Below are 6,843 nucleotides of genomic sequence, written 5' to 3' on the forward strand. Positions count from 1 at the left end.
AGGAAATGCTCAAGAAATAGAATGTGAAAAACTCCAAGCTGGCAGCCAATTGCCCTTGAACAGAAAGCAATCCAGGGAGGTGGTTGGCACTGAGGAGGGCAAGGCATCATGTTTCTCACATTTCTTGGGAAAATGCTGATTAGAAGAAGCAGTTCGTCTCATCCACCCGAGAGTGATTTGTGTGTGTGTGTGTGTGTGCGCGCGCATGCCTTCAAGTCAGTTTTGACTCTTGCTGACTGTGTGGACAAGCCTCTGCAGCTTTCTTGGCAACATTTTCAGAAGTGGTCTGCCACTGTTTTCCTCCTAGGGCTTAGAGAGAGAGATTGGCCCAAGGTCACCCAGCTGGGTTCACACTTAACAGAGGGCTAGAACTCACAGTCTTTGGGTTTCTAGCCTGTTGATTTTAACCACGACATCAATCTGGTTCTCTACAAGTGAATTAGTCTAGTATAAATATCTCATTACACCTGTACATATATCGCTAAATCCTGGTTAGACATATGCAAATCCCAATTAGCTGGAATCAGAGCAGTGCCTGAATTGTGGCACTGTGTTTGTAAAGGGGGTGTGAGTCTTTCATGAAACCCACAGATCCTCATTCCCTGTCTTTCTCCCTGTTTTAGCACTTCACATTACCCCACGGTTTCTCAGAAACATAGCTGGGGAGAGCAGTCATCAAACAATAAGAGGATCTAATGGCTACCTTTGCAGAAGGAGCCCTGGATCAAATCTTTGAGCTTCTCCATTAAGCAACCATGCAAACCTTTTGTGCCATGTTGTGTTGAATGTTGTCTTTTCTACTGCTGCTGAATCTTGGATGAGTCATGGCTGGTGACCACCACCCTCCCTCTTTCTTCCTGTTGGGGTAGTATTTACCGGTACACAGCTAGAAAAATGAGCATAGCTTTGCGTGGTGTGGGAAGAGGGATAGCGAAGGTTACCTTGGCAACCATAGAAGCTAGCTGAGGGAGAAACAAACAATGAGTGCCTATTGGGCAACCAGAAGTGAAAGGCAGAATGGAAAACACACTTATGTGATTCAGCTTTCCTTGACTTGATGTAGTCAACAGCCATGCTGGCTGGGGATGATAAGAGCTGTGACCCCATCCACTAAGGGTGCCAGCTAGAGGGAAGCTAGGAGATTTAGGGCCCATCTGCACACCCTGCTTGCCCCACTAACCATTTCACAAGCCTAGGACACCCTGGCCCAGTGCGAAAGCAGCTTCTGGTTACCTTTCCTTACTGTGCTTCAGCAGTGTTGTTTTTCAGCCTCTGCCAGAACAAGCCACGCTGAGCAGTCAGTCTATGGCAAATACTTCCAAAGTAAGTTTAGGGCATTGACTTTCACAGTCATTCTCCTTTTGGCAGCAGGAGACTCAGGGCTCTCCACTGAGACAAAAGTGATGCCTCTGACTTCTCTTGCCAACAATGGATGATGGAAGGAACAGGGTAGGTGGGTGGGAGGAAGCGGGTTTCTTGGCTGCCAGTGGTCCTGCCAATGTCAAAAAGCCCAGTTACCCCACAGAGTGGCTGAACAACCACTGTCCCATTTCCTTTCCTCAGGGAAAGGTGGGGCAAAAGCACCTCTTCGGTCCATACCCTCACAGGAAGAACATAAAGCTTTACCACTGGAAGGCCAGCTGTAAGGCGCTGAGGTGTAGTCACCCTCTCCCCTCAAGCTTTGGTGCTGCAGCACTGAAAGATGTGCCCAGTGCTCTTTCAGAGACTGCTGGACATGAGTTGCCACTTGACCTGTTCCCAACAATGAGAAAAGTTAAAGTCCATAGCAAAAAGAACTCACTCATTTCCCTGCTGAAGCATTGCATGCCCTGTGGCGTAACAAAATGATATTATCAGAGTGTAACTTGCTGAATTCCTTTTGGACTAGCAATTGGAAGAGGCTTGGATGGAAGCTGGCATTGATTCAAGAGCCAGATGTGCACCAGATGTTGTCAGTTTTTGATGCTTTATAATTTTGTTTTTAGCCAAAGCTTGGCTGTCTTGTTTATTAGTGATAGCAGACAGAAAATTTCTGGGCTAAAAAATAGATCACACCCCATTGCAAATCTTGAGGTCATCCTGTACCTGGAAATACATCCCTTTTGTGTGTAGATGTTTTTAGTTACATAATGATCTACACTCAGAAAATGAGTCTGCAGGACAGTCTTCCCCAGCTTGGGGTATCTGGAAAGCATTGGCTGATACTGGAGAAGCTTCTCATAAGTTTAGAAAGACTACTGGAAGACATTATTTCCAGTAACAGAAATGTACATCTTCTTCAAGAAAAGTATTATATGGAGTTTTGTCCTACCCTCAAATAATCTTGTAAGAGGCCTAGGATCTCCAATTATGGCAACAAGGAGAGGCATCACTTTAAATGGGGGTGGAGGCAGAGAGAGTTGTCCTCTAGCAGGTTATCATCCAATACCTTTGGAGGGCACTAAATTATGAAAAGTGCTACAAACCATGGAAGTGCAGTGTTTAGTGTCTCAGCATTAGATAAACAAGGAGCCAGTGAATCCTACCTGAACCAGGTATCTATGGATTCCTATCTCCCATATCTAAGAATTTGTCACACTACAGGTTGAACAGCTATAGTCTGCCTGAATCCATTGCACTGCTGATTTGTATGTATTGCTACACAGACTGCAGAGGAGGAACTGAAGCTTTTCCACATATTGTAAACAGCTTGCCTTTTCCAAAGTCTGATTTATATCTGAATTTTTGTGAAATGAAATTCTCAAGTGAGAATCCAGGAAAAAAATGACAAGACTTTAGAACAGCTTGAATGTCTCTTTTGCAATCTTATCTTCAAATAAAGCATCAAAACAAGTCCTAAAAAGTGATGGGGAGGGGAGGATCAGAATAGGGGTATGACTGAATTGGCAAAGTTTGGAGTAAATGCTTCTATTCTTTACTACTTTTTCTCAGGATAAAATACTGTTTCACAGTAGAACTCTAATTTCATCTCTCAGTTTAATTTGATTTTAAATTGAAATATGGCTATGCAACTTGCTCATTGCAGCAATATTGGGAATCTGCACTGAACTCTTTCTGCAACCAAAATTGTAACTCCAAGCTTTACTCTTTGCATCATGAAGGAAAAAATACAAGTATCTTGGGAAGTTTTGATCAAAAGAACAGCACGGGTGAAACTTTAAACCCCTTCTGCATACATGCATATACATGCTGTCAAACATGAACACAAAGTGTCAGCATTTACATTTGTTTACACAAATCCATTGCATTAAAAATAAAATAAAATAAAATTAGGAGATCTCTCCATCCAAAAATGCTGAATGTAAGCTGTCACATGACCCTCTTTTTTTCTTTTTTGCTGCTATGGCGTTTTAGTAGCATACTTTGGTAGCTGTAGGGACCGTGACTATGGGGCTACAGGCTAAATATGGCCCATGGATTGCTTACCCCTAGGATATTACTAGCCCACATTTTCAAAGCTATTGCAGGAGTGGCATATCACTGGCAAAAACATTGTCCAAATGTGAATATAGACCACTGTGGGATTTTTGCAGATTCTCCTGTCCTTTTAATGACATTTGCCCCTTGCATTGTAGGGCATATAGAATGGAGCTGCTATTGAGAATTGTGAGAATGCATCTGCAAATTCACAATGCTCAGATGCATTCTCACCATTCTTAATAGCAGCTAAATTCTGTTAGCAGCTAAATCCTAATAAACTTATTTTTAAAAAAAAGAATTGTGAGAATGCAGCTGATGAAAGAACAAAACACGGCCATTTTTGATACTGATTCCCCACCAAAGATTCCCCTCAGCACTGTGGGGTGTCAAGTGAGAAAGGATTGGGGAAACAAAGTGGTAACCAATAGCTGGATCTTCTATATCTCAGCTCTGTGTATTCACAAACACAGTTGGCAACAGAAGGAGGTAGAACTATTCAAGGACCTCCCTTTCTCCAGTGTTTCATTTCTTGGGAAAGAGGTCCATGTTTTTTAGAGGGTAATTGAAGGTGCTATTCAAAAGGAGGAGGTTTCCATGAAAACAGCCTGCTTTTGCTTCTGACATTGGACATTGAGGGACAATTGGAAATCAATTAAAGATCATCATATAACATAGCGGTTGTTGTATAGCATGGTTGCTCTTCTGCATTTCAAGCACCTTGAAATATTTGTCTAGATTTTAGAGTGACGTTCATATATGCATTTTGAAACAGTAGTTTTAAGCACAAGGCACCTTATGTTGACAGGAAGAAAAATGAGCTCTGCCACAAGTACATGAAAAGATGATTTGGTAGCAAACATCTCCTTGAGCGATCTGGTATAGAGGACTATATTCACAGGCTGTGGAATAGCACATCACGGGAAAGACCTGTAAAACACATATGAAGCTGCTATCTGGTCTGGCTTTGCACAGAACTTCAGAAGGGTTGCAGCACCTGCCTACGAAGCTTGGGAAATTACATCCCACTAAATAACGTATAGATGTTTTATGGCTTCTTGTCTTTTTCCCAAGCATACTATGGTTTTCCAAATTTCAAAATCCTTTTGTGGTTTGTTAGTTCCAATTTCAGATAAGACTGAGGTCCCTTCCATGGCACTACCTTTTCGCTCCCCAAACCCTCAGAAACAGTTTTATGCCAATCCCGTGGATGTTCTTTCTGCTGTTAACCTCAGAAGGCAGAGAACATCACATGAGGCAATCGATGCTTTCCGCAACTGACCAAAGGAGGAGAAAACCACATCCAACTATCCACATCTTGTAGCTGTTGTTGTTATTATTTGGTGTTTAAATAATCTGAGCATAAAGAATGGGGAGGATGCTACTCCCCTATTCGTTTTATGAAAACAACAGAAAATTATACTGTGAAATTATAGTGGCTTGATCTCTGCTGGTGTGATGGAGGAGAGAAGAGTTCAGGTGCTGGAAAACATGAGCTCCTGCAACTGGAAAAGAGGCCACCTCAATGTCCGGAATACTCCAGTGCTTATATGGTAAACTTGATTCATTGCTTTTTTGGTTGAACCACAGCTGAACTGCAAATAGATTGGCTCAGCTGTCAAACAAAGATTGTGTGGGATTACATGGACACACACGTATATGGGAGCAATACAAGCATAGCAGGTAGAGGTATCCTGAAAGTATTCTACCTAAGTAGAATTAGCATACGTCTGTCCATATAGGTGACCTTTTAACTGTCAGGTACTGTAAAAGCTGAAGCTGGAAAAACAGGAACAGCAGTTCTCAAGCAAGACAGAATTGGAACAGATGTCATCTATTTTCAAGGCCATGAAAAGAATATCCCAAAGTCTGTTCACTGGAAAACGCAAGAAAGAAAGCCCTCTTAAATCCTAGGGCTTGATTTCTGTGTTCTGCATTAGGTAGATATTCTGCAGAGATGTGGCTCTCTTCTGGTTGGCAATAAAGCAACTTATCTTGCCATGTGGAATTTGAGAAACTTCTGCTATTAGTTAGTTCCTGAGTGCAGTGGCTGTGTTCCTGGGGAGTAGAAATGCGTTGCCGTGGCCAGTATGATAGGTGGATGGGATTGCAATGTTAACTTGACCTGTAAACCCCTCAGAATAATAAATTCTTTGAATCATTAATAAGAGCTGGGCTAACTCAGATTTATTCTGGGTATATATCAATCTCAACATATGCTGTTATAAATTTTAATTTTAATTGTATATCTATTTATTGTTTTAATATGTTGTGAGCCACCCAGAGTCCCCCATTGGGGGGAGATGGGCGGGGACAAGTTTAATAAACAAACAAACAAACATCTTAAGAAGAATTTCAGATTTGTCAAACCTTAAGTTAAGAACTTTTTTATACAGTGGCATACTCCATTGTTGTCAAATGGAATAATATTTACTATTTTATTTAGTCTGAGCTATGTTAAAATCTACTGCTGAAGCACTATTCCAAACACCTTCCTCACTGGGTATGTTTTATGTATGTAACTTCAAAGGAGAGTGTTTTACATAATAGAATTCTCAGTCCGGAATACTTTTCCTAAGGAGATATGCTTGGAATCTACTTTACACACTTTTAGATTTTGAGTTAAGGTATTATTCATCCAGCATATTATGCTCTGTGTAATTCCTCAATGTTATTTCTGATTTTATTTTGATGATCAGATTATTATTTTACTGAATCATAATTTACATATATTGAACATCATCCAAAAAATCTTATCTGACAAAGGCAGCAATTAATAAAATTGAGAAGTAGATTATGCTAGTGGATAAAAGATGAAATAAGCACACACAGAAGAAAACTGCAAATCTAAGGTGGTAAAATAACATTATAAACCACCTTAGTTGACTAAGATGAAAGAAACTAAGTAGACATTTGGTGTGAATATGGCTAAAAAAAGGATAATTTGATTTCCTCCTTTCCCACTGTAGGTGACTATGTAAATAAGCCAGAAACTTTTGAAAATGAATCTAGCAGAAATAACATAATTGGGGTGGAGGAGGGGTACATCCGTAAGAATCTATTTGTCTTTATGATTCAATTGTTTCATATTAATTTTTCCAAACTGAACTGTGGAAAAAAAGTTCCGATGTTATATAGGAATGGGTTTATCAATCTATAGAATGAGCACAAATATTGATTATACAGTTTGTCCTGAGTTATGGGATCGTTGTCTTCCCAGCAGTTTGAAAACATGGTATATTATTTCTAATTTGTAAAAAGGATATGCAATGGATCTAGGATATTTATATTTTTTCTAGGGAGGAGAATCTTTCCTCTACATTGTATGGTATATATATTTTGAAAGATTATGATGAAATTGGAAGAATGAAAGAAAAAAACACATGCACCTAAATGCATAATCTGCATTTAAACAACATCAGAATG

The sequence above is a fragment of the Python bivittatus genome, unplaced genomic scaffold, assembly GCF_059951505.1.
Source record: "Python bivittatus isolate LINGU-HERP-01145 unplaced genomic scaffold, Pbiv_v1 ctg000410_np1212, whole genome shotgun sequence".
Taxonomy (NCBI): domain Eukaryota; kingdom Metazoa; phylum Chordata; class Lepidosauria; order Squamata; family Pythonidae; genus Python; species Python bivittatus.